Source organism: Mustela nivalis (genome assembly GCF_964662115.1).
Source record: "Mustela nivalis genome assembly, chromosome: 7".
Taxonomy (NCBI): domain Eukaryota; kingdom Metazoa; phylum Chordata; class Mammalia; order Carnivora; family Mustelidae; genus Mustela; species Mustela nivalis.
Window position 1 is genome coordinate 41,136,561 of NC_139026.1, and position 16,895 is coordinate 41,153,455.

Genomic DNA, 16,895 nt, shown 5'->3' on the forward strand with positions numbered 1-16,895 from the left:
GAGAGGCAGGCAGAGAAAGAGGAGGAAGCAGGCTCCCTGCTGAGCAGACAGCCAGATGCAGGGCTCGATCCCAGGACCCTGGGATCATGACCTGAGCCAAAGGCAGAGGCTTTAACCCACTGAGCCACCCAGGCGCCCCAATTTCCTAATCCTTAAGGACTTTCCTATTGAGATCAGTGGTGATAGTCATGAATGTGAGTCTTTGATATTTCAAATGAAATATATCAATATTTGGAAGATATGCATACCTCAATAAACCACTATTTTCCAAATGACCAATGCATGACATTACAAAATAATGCATAGGTAAAAGATCCATTCAGAGTTCCAGATACACCATAATATATCAGTAGATATTAATATTACAGTATATAAGTGTCCATACATATGATTTCAGATTCCACCTTTCTACTAATCTTTAAGAAACTATCACTGGTAGGATTTTGGCAGTATGATATCAAAGAAGAATATTCACAATTACCTTTATAAAAAACTAAAACATCTCTTCCTTTTCCAACTACATATATGTGTCAGACTTTCAACAAGCAGAAGTCCAGGACCCAATAGTTTCAGAGGTGAATTCTACCAAACATTTAAAGGAGAATTAATATCTATTTTTCTCAAATTATTCTAAAAAATAGAAGAGGAAGGAAAGCTTCCAAATTCATTCTACCAGAACCAGACAAAACAGTACAAAAAAAGAAAATTACAAACCAATATTCCTGATAAACCTAGATGCAAAAATCCTCAATAAAATATTATCAAACTGAATTAAAAAATACATTAATATGCTAACTTGAGTAAAATTAAAACTTAAAAAAATACATCAAAGGGATCATTTAGCATGTCAAGTGAGATTTAATCTGGGGATGCAAGGATGGCTCAATATTATCAAATCAATTGATGTGATATATCACATTAACAAAATGAAGTATAAAAATTATATGATCATCTCAATAGATGCAGAAAAAAACAGTTCATAAAATTTAACATCCATTCATGATAAAAAAAAACTCTCAACAATATGGGCTTAGAGTGAACATATCTCAACATAATAAAGGCCATAGCCAAAGACAAACCCATAGCTAACATCATACTCAATGATGAAAGACTGAAAGTGTTTTCTCTAAGATCAGGAACAAGACAAGGATGCCTACTCTCACTGCTTCTACTCAACATAACAGTGGAAGTCCTACCCACAGAAATCAGACAAAAAGAAGTAAAATGCATCCAAATTGGTGAGGAAAATGTAAAACTGTCACTATTTGCAGATGACATGAAACAGTATGGGGAGAACCCTAAAGACTCCACCAAAGGACTATTAAAACTAATAAATGAATTCAGGTTTCAAAATACAAAATCAATTATACAGAAATATGTTGCATTTCTAAACACTAGTAACAAAGTAACAGAAGAGGAAATTAAGAAAATCATCCCACTTACAGTTGCATCAAAAAAAACCACAAATACCGAAGAAAAAAATTAAAAAGGTGACAGATCTGTGTCTGAAAATTATAAAACACTGATGAAAGAAATTGAAAATGACACAAATGAAAAGATATACCATGCTCATGGACTGGAATAATTAATACTGTTAAAATGTCCATCGTACCCAAAGCAATCTATAGATTCAACACAATCTTTATCAAAATACCAAAGTATTTTTTCACGGAACTAAAATAAATAATCCTAAAATTTGTATGGAATCCACAGATGATACTGAATTACCAAAGCCATTTTGAGAAAGAAGAGCAAAGCTAGAGGTATCACAATCCCAGGTTTCAAACTATACGGCAAAGCTATAGTAATCAAAACAGTATGGTACTGGCACAAACAGATACGTAGATCAATAGAACAGAATAGAGAGCTCAGAAATAAACCCATACTTACATAGTCTATTAATTTATGGTAAATGTGACAAGAATATGCAATGGGAAAAAACCAGTCTCTTCAATAAATTGTTTTGTGAAAACTGGACAGCTACATGCAAAAGAACAAAATGGGACCACTTTTTTACACCATAAACAAAAATAAACTCAAAATGGATTAAAGACCTATATACAAGACCTGAAATCATAAAACTTCTAAAAGAAAACATAGGCAGTGAACTCTTAGAAATTGGACTTAGTATTTTTCTGAATCTGTCCCCTCAAGCAAGGAAAATAAAAGCAAAAATTAAAAGTTGGGATGACATTAAACTAAAAAGCTTTTGCACAGTGAAGGAAATGATTAAAAAATGAAAAAAAAAACCCTACTGAATGAAATAATATATTTGCAAATGAAATATTTAACAGGAGGTCACTATAAAATACATAAAAAAACTCATACAACTCAACACACACATAAAAACAATCCAATTAAAAAATAAGCAGAGGACCTATACAGATATTCTTACAAAAAAAACATTCAGATGGTCAACAGACAGATGAAATGATATTCAACATCATTAATCATCAGGAAATTGCAAATCAAAACCAAGTGAAGTACTACCTCACACCAGTCTAAATGGCTAGTATCAAAAAGACAGGAAATAGCAAGTGTTGAAGTGTTGGCAAGGATGTGGAGAAAAGGGAACCTTTATATACTGTTTGTGGGAATGTAAATTGGTGCAGCCACTGTGGACAACGGTATAGAGTTACCTCAAAAAATTAAAAATAGAAATAACAGGGGCGCCTGGGTGGCATAGTCAATGAAGCATCCAACTCTTGATTTTCACTAGAGTCATGATCTCAGTGTCATGGGATCGCCCCAGGTTGGGCTCCCTTAGCAGGGAGGCTGCTTTTCTCCCTCTCCCGCTGCCCCTCCCCCACTCATGTGTGGGGGCGCGCGCACTCTCACTCTCTCTCTGTCTCTAAATAAATAAATGAGGTCATGGTCTCAGGGTTGTAGGATCAAGGTCTTCATCGGCTCTGCACTCAGCACCAAGTCAGCTTGTCCCTTGCCCTCCCCCTCCCCACGTTCTCCCTCTCTCTAAAACAAATAAATAAAATCTAAAGAAAAATAATAAAATAATAAAGGAATTGAGTTGTCCTCTATAAAGCCAGCCATTAAAGGGATTTGCAAAATATGTAAAACCAATACTATTCTTTTCACTAAATTATTTTGGAAACTACAGTTGAATTTTATGAAATATATGTTATTTATGTTAAAATACAATGAGTTTATTACTGTAATTTTTAGAGGAATCAAGAAATTTTTTAAAATTATGCTTTAAATTTCTAACATGGTAAATATCAACAAATATAATTCATATAAACAAAAGCTATCTGGAATTCTCCATAATTTTTTAAAGTATAAATGGGTCCTGAGATCAAACATTTAAGAACTGCTGCCCTTGGGCACCTGGGTGGCTCAGTGGGTTAAAGCCTCTGCCTTTGGCTTAGGTCATGATCCAGGGTCCTGGGATCGAGCCCCGCATCGGGCTCTCTGCTCAGCAGGGAACCTGCTTCCTCCTCTCTCTCTGCCTACTTGTGATCTCTGTCAAATATTATAAATAAAATCTTAAAAAAAAAAAAAAAAAGCTTTAAAAAAAAAAAAGAACTGCTGCCCTTGATAGCCCTACCCCAGGGCAATCTTCTTAGGACTATTAGGAAACAGAGGTTAAGGAATGGGTTGCATAAATGACTATGTATTTTTGGTTCAGAAATTGTTCAAATCTGCTACTTTGGCCAAAGTAGCAGAGTCAGATGAAGTTAGGATTATCTACATACCTTGGTTTATTGATGTCTGATCCAAACTTTAGCTTTATTTGGTCAGAGTTCTGATGCCCCCACCTCAAGGTAGCCTCTCTAAGACAGACTGGTGCCTGGGCTTAATGACAATAGAACTCCCAGATTGGTTGCAATTTGTGGATTTGGGTGCTGAGGTCCTAGGTCTGTTCTGAAGCATACCTTTCCTAGTTAAGAAAACTACAATTATTTTCACTGTAGTTAGGTGATCAGGTGGTCTAGACTCATAATCTATATCTTCCACTAGAATGGGAGAGGAGAATGTGGGCTGCAAGAAACTGGGGAGCTTATTTTGCTTTAGAGGAAGAGAAACTGGTCAAATATCAATTGAGAAAGAAAATGAAGAGGAGTTTTAGTTTTATGATCTTGGTGGTGGAGAGGAGGCACAAGAAGAGATTTGATAGTGTTTAGGAGGGCATTAGGAATGAGATTTTCATAACCAGCCCAAATCTGGTCTCCTCTACGCAAGAGTTTCCCTGACATAAGTTGTAGTAGACCTTCAGAACTGCATCAGTTTCATGAAAGAGCATTTACTTGCTGGTTTAAATAGTTTGTAGTTCCCCAAACTAGTTGTACATGGCTAAAGTATAGTGAAAGACACAAAGGACAAGGAAAATGGAAAATATAGTTAATGTGGAAAGGAGGGTTTGACATTTAAAGTGGAGGGCTATTGGGGGAATTCAGTAATGAAAAGGAAAATGGTCTAATTACTTGTCTCAACGAATGGCAATGGTCTGTCAATTAGACAAAGTTAATAAAGGAAAAAGCAAATGTTGACCTAAGCTGTAAAACAAAACAAAACAAAGCAAAACAAACAAACCACAAAAAAAAAAAAAAAAAAAAAACAAAACAAAAAACACTGATAAAAACAGGATAGAAATGGGAAGGAGGATTGTAAGGACCTATTTTATATTTTTATTTTAGCCAGAGGCTTCCTTTGAGGTTAAACAATAACTTTGTTGTTTAACCCTTACACTGTCCCTGCTCCCCTTCCCCCCAGGAGACTTAAAAACAAGTCCCAGAAACCAGCTCCAGGTGTGGAGGCCAAGAAAAACAAGGTTGTACCCACCTCAAGTCTAGCCCTGACATAAGTACAGCCATTTTGGCAAAGCAAAAGCTGGCACCTTGCATTGTAAGAGTGGGTTAACATAAGAGTGGCCATCCTAAAGGCCGGGAAGCCATTTTACTGAGCATCCCTAACCGGCTGACACTGCGTTCGTGACTTGAGGTAAGAGAAACTAGCTAAAACCTAAAAAACAACTTAAACATATACCACCAGGGCGGTTAGGCGGTGGCGCCACAGGGACCAGATGTTAATGAAAAACAAATAGTTAACTTGCAGAGATCACAATCCTGCAAGACAGGAGTCTCCCTTGGTTTACAAATGTCCTAGTGATTTACAACAAAGAAGCTGTCTTCTCAGTAGCCCAATTTCCAGGGACAAATGGCTCAGTTCCTTGAGGCCTGATGTCGCCCTCCCCATAAAACTGAAGGAGGCTGAGGCGGAGGCAAATGTAAATAAAGTTAAATTTCTTCTAAACCTAAATCTCCCAGGGTGATGCCGGGGTGGCGAAAAGCTAAACAGAGTTAAACTGTCAAAGTGTGGTGCCAGAGATGGCTGCAGCTATGAAAAAGTGCCTTGAAAATGCTATATAAACCCTTGGCTCTGAGAACTTGTTGAAACCTGCTGCACCGGGCAGATACTTGGGCCCCAGCTAGCTGGAAATAAACCTCGCTGTGTGACTTGCATTATCGAGAGTGTTCTCTGTCTAATTGAGGGATGGTCGACTCTGTACCCTAACAGGGCCTAATATTTCATCAGAGAACAGACCAAATTAGGGCTGAGGTGTAGCAAATTCCCAGATGTAAAAAGTATTCTAAGTGCTAACTGTGGCGGTCATTAACCTATTTTCTCTTAGGTCCATTCTTCTCAGACTCTTCCTTGCTCTATACTCTGAATCACAGGACATGACCAGGTTAAACCATATTTTCCAGTATCCATTTGTCAACTCGTCTCCAGTTAGGTTCAGCCATTAGAAGGTATTGATGGAAAACTGGAAAGGAAAATGAAGTGAGAAGTATCCTACCACTAGGAAAAAGGCACAGAGAACAATCATATACAACACTTGGGGTGACTTGGAAGGTTGCCCATTTTGAGTGGATTCAAAAAGATAGCTCCTGCATATAGTTACTCTTCATCTAAGGGCCTGAAATACTAAAGTAACAAGTTATCTGCCTCCAACATACTCAAAAAGAAAAAATAAAAGTAAGTTTCTTGGTCCATAGCATTTTGAAGTGCAACTGGATGAATGTTAGGAGTTCCTTGATTAGGTTACTGGCTTGCAGATAATCCTGCAAGGCTCTTGGCTCTGGCCCCTGGATTGGCCTGGTTTGGCCTCTGAGTCATCCTTCATTTTTAGTAGAAGGTAGCATGTGTTCACAGATGAGTAGGTTTATCAGCCTATTTCCTGCCTATAAAATTGGGGATGGGGCAGTCTTACAGCCTCCTTTTGTTTTACACTCTTTCTAGTTCTGAGCTGGCACTGTTTCTGCTGAAATAAATTTCTCAGGAACTTGGTGGGTCTTCAAGTATTTCAGTGAGATTCACTCCATTAGACAAAGACCACACAATCTACTACAGTTGGTTTCCATAAAATAATCTCATCTCTATCTTTGTCTCCTGCTAAGAGCTTAGAACTGAGGAATCACACCTTTAAACTTCTTAGAGGCCCAAAGTTTTGACTGAAGAGATCTGAGGAACACCCTCAATCTCTTGAAATAGTCCTTTGTGTGATTAAGCACCTTGTCTTTTGATCTCTTTGAGGTCTTAACAAAAGGTTGTGGAGTTACTCCCTGGGCATTTTCTTGAGAGTAAGATTCCCTGACAGTGTTCAGAAACCATCTCCTAGTGTTATGATTTTTACCACCTGGGGAAAATGAAGATTTTCAAAATCATCAAGGCCTGACCCCTTTTTGCTCAACAACTCTTCCCTTAAATTCTCTCTTTTCTTGAATTTTTATAAGTAGCAAGAATAAACCAGTGTCACCTTCAACATTTTGCTTGGAAATCTCCTTAACTATATAACCAAGTTCATCACTTACAAGTTCTGCTTTCAACGTAATGGCAGAAGCCAATTTCACTAAGTTGTCTGCCACTAGTATTCCCTTTCCTCTAGTTCCCAGTAACATGTGCCTCACTTCCTTCTGATCCCTCAGTAGTAATGTCCTCAGTTCCATATTTCTACTGATAATCTGGTCATGGCAAGTTAGGCTTTATCATGCTCTTCAACATTCTGCACCCTCCACCCACTACTCCATCCACAGACACATTTTTAGGTATTTGTTATAACAGTACCCCACTTCTCGGTACCAAAATCTGTATAGTTTTCTATTTATGTGTAACAAATCCCGTAAATTTAGCAGTTTAAAACAACACACTTTATTATCTCTGTTTCTGTGGGTCAGGAGTCTAGGCATAGCCAGTTTGGCTTTCCACTTTTAGGTCTCTCCAGACTACACTGAATGTGTTGGCTGGGCTGTGTTCCCATCTGGAGGCTCAAGTGAAGAAGAATCTGCTTCCAGACTCCCTCAGATTTTTAACAAAATTCATTTCCTTGCAGCTGTAGGAGTAAGAGCTTTGGAGGGTTTTTCCTGGCTGTCAGCCAGTGGCTGTCTTCAGTTTCTAGAGGCCACCTGAGTTTCTTGCCACATGGTCCTCTCCACAGGCAGCTCACAAAGTAACAGCTTGCTTCATCAAACCCAGCAGGAGAGTAAGAAAGAACAATTCTGCTAACAAGATGGATTCTTATAAAATGTGACATAATGATGAGAATGATGTATCCTACCGCATCTATGATACAATGTAGTATAATTATGGGAGTAATTTCTTATCATCTTTGCCATATTCTATTGGTTAGAAGCAATTCACAGACTGTATCTTGTAAAAATTAATAAAGGGGAAACCTCATTAAAGTGAACTTGGGATAATAGAAGGGAAAGCTGGAATGGAAAACCATCCTACTCAATGTCAATTATAGGAAGAATTGTCAATTACAGACCCCTAAAAAAAGAATCTTCAATAGGGAAGAATCATCAAATACAGGTTCCAAGAGGGAAAGATGTACATTGTGTCTGCTACAAGAAATTAGCTACCCCTGCAACTCAGCCAATGAGAGGCTTTCATTACCCTAGACTTGTGTTTTTCTCCAACTTTGGATCAAAACAACTCCCCCCAACTTCCTCTTTTACGTAAAATATCACTCCTTTCCTTTGTTAGACTTGTCAATAATTTTGCTACAATTTGTTATCCTGAATTGCAATTCTGTTTTTCCCAAATAAATCCATTTTTGCTGATAAAATAACTGCCTTTTATTTTTCAGGTTAGCAACCTATATTTGGGGGTAGGGGCATTCATACTGGAAGACACAGATCACTGGCAGTGACCCTAGCCTATTTGTCCCACACACATAATTTCTCAGAAGTAATGATTCAATGCTAAATGCAATGCTAAAACTTCAGGAAGAAAGCACACAAAAGGATTCCAATATATAGTATCTCTCTTCTGGAAAGGCAGAACTTGCCCTGGGTACTGGATTGGGCTAGGCTGATGAGTGGAGCTCAATAAATTTCTGTTGAGAGAGAGGGTTTTTATCAAGAATGAACTTGGCAGAGCTTGCCAGCTCAAAAAGAGTGACAGAAGTCTTTGAAAATAGAGGAGAAAACTACTAAAGAACACACACAAAAACACACTAGTTTCTTCGTTATCTCTGTTCCCATGATGTCTGTCACTTCAAGTGGTAACCACCACTCATTCTGCTTTGGTAGAGTAACTTTCACTTTATATTGGTCAAGTTATTTGTCAGATCATAAAGGTGAAATGAGAGGACTGTCAGGTCATATGTTTGGTAGGGATGGAATTACAAAGAAAGGAAAATTATGACACTTGGGGAAGGAGTTATGAAGAAGGAAAACCAATGGGGTGCTTAAGAAAAGGACCTGAGTCAGAGTCATCTGCATACCGTGGCACACAGTGAATTATTCTCACATAAAACTTCTAAAATGGTTTACCTTAAGGTTATACTGGATACATGGTCAGAGGTCTCATTTCCTTTTCTTAAAACTGGATTGGTGCTCTTTGAAATGTCTAAAGGTATATGGCTATTATTGGTTGAGTATATTATGTTACAGGCCCAGCACTGAGCTAATTGCTTTGCATGCAATTTCCCAACGACTTTATGGGGATAGATGATATTCTTATCCTTTCTCCTAAGTATGGGGAAACTGTTAACCTTGGAGTTAGGATGTTGCATAACTTGCCTAGCGTCACACAGTATACAAAATAGCCAAGACCCAAGCTCATATCTGCTGACACTAAAGTTAAAGCCTTCTTTTTTAAACATTTTTTTAAAAGATTTTTTCTTTATTTATCTGACAGAGATCACAAGTACGCAGAGAGGCAGGCAGAGAGAGAGGAGGAAGCAGGCTCCCTGCAGAGCAGAGAGAGCGATGTGGGGCTCGATCCCAGGACCCTGGGATCATGACCTGAGCCGAAGGCAGAGGCTTTAACCCACTGAGCCACCCAGGTGCCCCTTAAACATTTTTTTAAAAGATTTTATGTATTTATTTGACAGAGAGAGACAGCATGCAAAAGCAGGAGCAGCAGCAGGCAGAGGGAGAAGGAAAAGGAGGCTCCCCGCTGAGCACAGAGCCACTCAATCCCAGAATTTTGGGATCATGACCTGAGCTGAAGGCAGATCCTTAACTGACTGAGCCATGCAGGCACCATACAAGTAAAGTTTTTAATATTTAAAAAGAATTTAAGTGTTTCCATACCTCATTTTAGTCTTTAAATTAGTGAGCTTAAGATTTTTGTTTTTCTCTGGAAGATGCTAACTAATCTATAGTGACAGAAAGCATATCAGTGGTTACTAGAGGATGGGAGAGGGCTGGGAGGGGCAGGAGGCAGGAAGAGGGAAATACAAAGTGGCACAAAACACTTTTGGGAATAGGGTGCCTGGATAGCTCAGTAGGTTAAGCCTCTAGCTCCTAATTTCAGCTCAAGTCATGATCACAGGGTCGTGGGATCCAGTCCTGTATCAGGCTCCCTTCTAGGTAGGGAGACTGCTTGGGATTCTTTCTCTCTGTCTCTCCTTCCACTTGTGTGCTCTCTCCTCTCTCTCTCAACATAAGTAAATTAATTTAATAAAAACCTTTGGGAATGATAAATATGTTCACTATCTTGAGCTATCTCGAACTATGGGAGCAATAGTTCACAGCTGAACACATATGTCAAGCTTATCTAATTATAATTTAAATATGCACAGTTTATTATATGTCAATTATTCTTTATATTACAGATTAGGAAATGGATATAAAGAAGTTAAAGTGCCTTGTCCAACATTAACCAGAGAGGCAGTAGCAGAGATAGGATAAAAATTGTTTTTAAAATATTTGAACAAGTGCTATTTTTCCCTCTCAATTTGATAATTTATCCCCACATTGTTTCAAAAAGGACTTGAAGAGACATAAAATATGAAATGCATTTTATAGGAAGAAGATTGTATTTAAGAACTCTGGGTTAACTTACATATCTCAATTGAGCACTGGAAATCCATTGTAAATTCATTTGATGAAAAAGTTTAATGCATCTCAGAAGTTTGTCATTCCGTGCAATTTGAAAAATACATATATTTAGGAATTTTATAATTATGTGACCAGCAGGGGGCAACTAAATACTTCAAAAACAGCAACGTATAAAGGGAAACATTAAAATTGGAGAGACTATGAGCATTCTCAGTTGTATGGAACTAAATTCCTTCTTAAACGATAATTAACACCTCATCACATTCTCACAATACTGAATTTGTGAAGTTAATTAGAACACTGCCCTAAGTAAAATCTATATACTATGGCCTATATTTGGCAGGTTGTTTTGATTGTTCTTTCAGTTCACAAGATTCTTTGCAAAAATCTATATATTTAATAACCAGTGAGGGGCGCCTGGGTGGCTCAGTGGTTAAGCCGCTGCCTTCGGCTCAGGTCATGATCTCAGGGTCCTGGGATCGAGTCCTGCATCGGGCTCTCTGCTCAGCAGGGAGCCTGCTTCCTCCTCTCTCTCTCTCTCTCTCTCTCTGCCTACTTGTGATTTCTCTCTGTCAAATAAATAAATAAAATCTTTAAAAAAAAAATAACCAATGAGGTTATTTATAAAGATTTTATTTATTTATTTGACAGATGGATATCACAAGTAGGCGGAGAGGCAGGCAGAGAGAGAGAGTGGGGGAAGCAGGCTCTCTGCTGAGCAGAGAGCCCGATGCGGGGCTTGATCCCAGGACCCTGGGATCATGACCTAACTGAAGGCAGAGGCTTAACTCACTGAGCCACCCAGGCACTCCTAACCAATGAGGTTTTTTTTAAAACTTTATGTTACAGAAAATACAACAAACATTGACTGGTTAATTTCTGATAATTTTAGGATTCTTCTACTGCACTTGACGTTCTAAGATCAAAGTAATTAAGAATTGCATAAGATCTCATCTTTAACTTAAAACTTAATAAAGTATCATTTCCTAACCTTCTTTTATAGAGACTAACTTTAAGGTTGTTATATTAGTCATGGTTCTTCATAGAAACAGAACCAACCTTCTTTCAGATGCAAGTGCAATGACTCTCACAACAAGAGCATTCAGTAAACTTATGTGGACTGAATTGAACTGAATTTACATAAATGGAATTACGTATCTCTAGTGGTGGCTCTGCTAGGGTTCCACTGTGGAGTTGGGAAGTACTATGGGATAGAGGTTAAGCATGAACTCTGGGGTCAGATGATCTAGGTTCACATAGTGCTCTTTCTGCTTACTTTCTATGTACCCTTAGATGAGTTACTTAACTTTGCTAATCCTCCATTTCCTCACCTATACAAAAAGAGCAGTAATAATGACTATTTGTGGTACACATTTTTTGTATTAATCAATACTCAGTTCTCTTCCTCTTCTGGGCACTCAGTGGATTGACTGTTCTTTCTCAGCACCCCAGCAGCTAGATGGATCCATGTGACTTGGTCTGGCAATGAAATACTGTGGAACTGACATGTATCCATTTCTGGATGAAACCATGAAAAGCCAATATGAAATTCCCCAGCCCTTCTCCTACTGGGGCAATCATGTAAAAGGAATCATATTAAGATGGTGACACCACAAGGTTGAAAGAGCCTAGATTATCATACCATTGTATGGAAGACAGTTCCCTGCAGCCAGAGCCAACATTTTAGAATAAGAAATAAATCTTTGTTCAGTTAAATCATTGACTTTTTTTTTTCAACTGCAGCATAACCTAGACTATTCTGTTCTGCCTCAGAGAATTGTTTTGATGATTCAATCAGATATGGTATGGGAATCGCTTGTTTGATAAATAATAGCACTTGAATGTTATATTGAATTCAATATATTGGATTATATTGAATCAGTCATATTAGCTTTGAATATAAGGCACTGCTTTGTTGTTGATTATTATAATGATTCAAAATTCTGTCAAATTAGAGTACCAGGTAACTTATTTATTTATTTATTGGGAGGAAGTGTGAGCAAGTGAGCTAGCATCCAAGTGGGGGGAGGGGCAGAGGGAGAGAATCATCAAGTAGACTCCCATAGCCTGACAAAGCAGGGCTCAGTTTCAGAACCCATGAGATCACAACCTAAGCTAAACCCCAAAGCTGGAGACTTAACCAATTAAGCCACCCAGGTGCCCCATAGAGTACCAAGTAACTTTTGTTTAAAGTATTCTAACTCTTCAAATTTTTGAAACAATGCCTAACACACAGTAGGCATTCAGGAATAAATGAAAAAATTCTTATTTTGCTGATTCTCTGATACTTGCTATCGTTTTATTCTAGGATCATTTATTCCCTTGTTAGATTGGTAAGATTTCATTTTCCAGTCCTTTTAATCAGATCTAGGTTCTCATAAAACAATTACTTTTGGATAGAGTTGTCCTAGCCATAATGGAGCTCGGGCAGTGACAGCTGCTCATTTATCTTAACTCTCTTCTGAATTCAGAACCAATAAATAGGGAGCCAGATAGAGAAAGATGAAAAACCACCACCTTTCTGATAAAAATGTTTGGACAATATGACTTCAAGGTATAGCCACAACCAGGCTTTTCAATACTCCTCCTCAAGTTCAAATGGGAAATGGCATAATAAAAGGAAAAATTGGGTCTACAGGACAGATAAACTTGAGCAGAATCACTGCTTTCCATACCCAGTGAGGTCAACCATAGAAAAAATGAGGGTTAGGACTCAGACCTTCCTCTAGAAAGCAAGCCTAAGCTCTGATCTATGTGTGTTTAGATTATTATGCATAATGAGAAAAAAACAGAATATAATCTGTTGTGGGTAGGTAGGTTTGAAAAACATGGCAAGAAAGGGGCTGGGTCTTATTTTCTTCCTTAAATCACCAATTATGTAAAATAACTCTTTCTTCTTAGGGAAGGTGGCAGAAATAAAAATGGAAGATACTCTTCCCTAAAGTTCTGAAAGTAGCATATTCCTATTTTAACAGTCAGGCAGGGGAGCACCTAAATATGTAAATATAATAATTTATAAATATGTAAATGTCTAACTAGAGAGTATAATAATTACTGATTATAAATATGATTTTGTTGCTCAGGAAAAGAGGACTTGGCTAGAGATACACATTAGATCAAAAAGAATGAGAACACAAGATCAATTTTCTCCTCTCTTTTCTAGGAGGAAGATGTAAAGTGAAAAGAGAAGAGGGCTGAGTATGAAATTTTGGAGTAATAAATAAAATGAGGGAAAGATAAACTTGTAGAACATGAGGAAAAGTCAGAAAGGTAAGAAGAAAATATGATAACATAAAAGCTGTAAAGAAGTACGTTTCTGCCCAAGGCCAAACAAGCTGCCAACTCATGACAACTGCTACAGTGTGAAGACTACATGGATCTAGTGCTGAGGCAGCCTACAAACCGTGGGTAAGATGCAAAGGCAATGGAAATCTGCAAGCGGAGACGCTTTAAAGAAGTAACCAGCTATGTTGGTTCCCTGGAAGTTCCTCATGCTGAAATGTTTACAGTCTTATGTTGATGATGACTCAAAAGCTATACGTAGGCCCAGTAGGAAATAGTGATTTTCATTTAAAAAAAAAAACAAAACAAAAACTTCTGTTACTATGAAAGTAGTACACACGGTAGAAAGTTGGAAATTATATATAGGTAAAATAGAAAAATAAAAACCATATTTCCAATCTATTACCATTGTTAACAACTTATTGTATATCTTTCCATACCTTTACTTATCTCTATATATGCATATAAATATATATATTTTTAACCCAAATGGTTTCATACCTGGTGTGCAGTTTTACAACCTTACTTTTTTAAAATTAATAATCTCTACCTTTCCTAGTCAATGAATTTTCATCTTATCTAAAACCCAAATGCAGATTTCCCCATTAGTCACCAAATTATCTTTATTCCGAAAATAACTAACTAAAACTAAGGAATATTTGTTTTTCCTTTCCTGTATGAACTATATTTTAAGGTAACCAAATAGTTCTAGGTATAAAGTCAACCTCTATTTTGCTGGGAAAGAAAAAAGCCAGAATATAGAATGCATGATGATATTAAAATTATCTTGCAGGGGCGCCTGGGTGTCTCAGTGGGTTGGGGCCTCTGCCTTCAGCTCAGGTCATGGTCCCGGGGTCCTGGGATAGGGCCCCACATTGGGCTCTCTGCTCAGCAGGGAGCCTGCTTCCCTCTCTCTCTCCCTGCCTCTCTGCCTGCTTGTGGTCTCTGTCTGTCAAATGGATAAATAGGGTCTTTGGAAAAGAAAAAAAAAAAATTATCTTGCAATTCTTTTCTTTTTTTTATCTTGCAATTCTTATTGAAATTATTGACTCGTACAAGGCTTTTCAACGTGTTAAAACACGAGGTTTGTTTGAAGAGAAACTAAGCATATGCATGGTATCAAAGTAATGCCATACAAATAACTTCCTAGTCATGAGTTTATAATGTAGGGATGAGACTGCCATATCATTATTTCAATATCAGTCTAAGCATTACTAATTGAACATTAATTGAATAACATGAAAGATACTATACAAAATATACTAAATTACCTATAATTATTCTAGCTCAAAAGTTTAACTTGAATCTACCAAATCTTTACATCTAATATCTCTCAAATATTTCAAAAGGTCATTTTTATATCTATTGACTATTATAAATAAGGTGTTCTGGATTGTTAAGTAACGTTGCAAGAGCAGGAGAATAAGGAGACGTATGCATTACTGCATTGTGCTTAGAGATAAATTTTGTTTTACTATGATTCATTGTACTTAAGAAATAAGTTTGGCAAGAGAGGACTGGCTTAGAGTGTTGACTTCATGTATTGCAACACTCTGAAGTCTGTTTGAAGTCTTATTTGAACAGAAAGTACAACTCTCAAATTGAGTCCATTTCCTGGTTGCCGAAGAAATAGCTTTCATTCTCACATCACATGTGAGACCTGATACTTGAACAGGGGTGTTTGAGATTCTTAAATAAATCTGCTTCCATGGCCTGAGGTTATGCCCATCTATGTATCTTCTATAATTCTCAGAATTAGGCCAGTTGCCACAAAGTTTTGGTATCAATGGAAGGTTGATAGAGTATTGTCTATTTGTAATATTTTTTTCACAACTGAGAAAAGTGAAAATACAGTTAGTAATATTGTATATCATATTCCCCAAAGAGTAATCATAACAGTTAATGTTTCTTGAGTTCTTCCTTATCACAACACTGTAAAATTTAAAAAAATTTTTTTACTCCTCTTACATATGAGGAAAGTCTTGGTGAGGTCTTACAGCCAGTATATGATGGGGTTAGCATTATTTATCTGATGTTAGAATTGGAGTTCAACCCCACTGCACTATACTACTTCAGTGAGTCAAGTTTATATTGATGAACTTTGTAATATTGATTAAATTTATTTTTTAGAACGATTTATTTATTTTTAAAGATTTTATTTGTCAGAGCACAAGCAGGGGAAGCAGCAGGTAGATGGAGAGCCCAGCTCTGCGCTGAGCAAGAAGCCCGATGTGGGACTTGATCCCACGACCTTGGAATAATGAAGACAGATGCTTAATCAACTGAGCCAACCAAGTATCCCAAGACTTATTTATTTTAAAGAGAGAAAGAGTGTGTGCATGAGAGAGGGGCAGAAGGAGAGAGAGAATCCTCAAGCAGACTCCCCTCTGAGCACAGAGCCCAATGTGGGGCTTGATCTCAGGACCCTGAGATCATGGCCTGAGTTGAAATCAAGAATCAGCTGCTTAACTAACTGAGCCACCCAGGCACCTCTTTGATTAAATTGATTTCAAGATTTTCTACCAACTTAATAGTAATACTAACTCATAACAGTTTCTGGATTATCACTGCTAACCTAATGGGAACATCTCTGCATAAAATGAAAGTACTTAGTTTTTGTCAAATATTAGCACTGAAGAAATAAAACATTAACAGAATAGTTTCAACTATTTTTTTTCCAGAAAACAGTCAGTGCTAATCAAGCCAAAGCCTAAACTTTCACTTGACTTTTTTTGCTACTTTTTATGAATTTGACAGTTGTGCATTTGGAATGTGTTCAAATTCTATTTGTAGCTGAATCATGTGAATGCCAAGGAGATCAGTACATCTGCTTCTTAGCATCTCTAGAGTAATCTGTATTTGCAGAATGCTTTATATAAATTTGAACATGTTAATGTGCTTAATCAGATTTATTTACCATAGGTCATGAGATATTTGGCCTTTCACAGTGGTTTAATAGAGGTTTGGAGCAAATAATGGATAGCATGAGTTGCTTTTGATTTGAATACTTTTACCAAAAAATAGTCATAGACGTGGGGAACCTGGGTGGCTCAGTCAGCTAAGTCTTCAGCTTAGGTTGTGATCTTGGGATCCTGGGATTGAGCCCTGCATGGGGCTCCCTGCTTGGCAGGGAGTCTGTTTCTCCCTCTCCCTGCTCATGATCTTTCTCTTTCTCTCTCAAATAAATAAAATCTTAAAAAATAGAAATGATAAAGAGGAAATGATTACTATCTTAAGGGTAGAAAATAACAAGTAGTAATTGTAGAGTACATTCCCATGGATTTGACCTACAGATAGAGAAAA

General features: G+C 37.4%; 1 protein-coding gene across 1 annotated transcript in view; it reads left to right on the top strand.

The window, feature by feature from the left end:
* Positions 1–14,069, top strand: part of LOC309869392 (uncharacterized protein) — a gene marked incomplete at its 5' end in the record, with an annotated part of 161,912 nt that extends 147,843 nt beyond the window's left edge. Inside the window, one exon of the transcript XR_014314149.1 lies at positions 13,474–14,069. The remainder of the gene's footprint in view (positions 1–13,473) is intronic.
* Between the last annotated feature and the right edge of the window lie 2,826 nt (positions 14,070–16,895).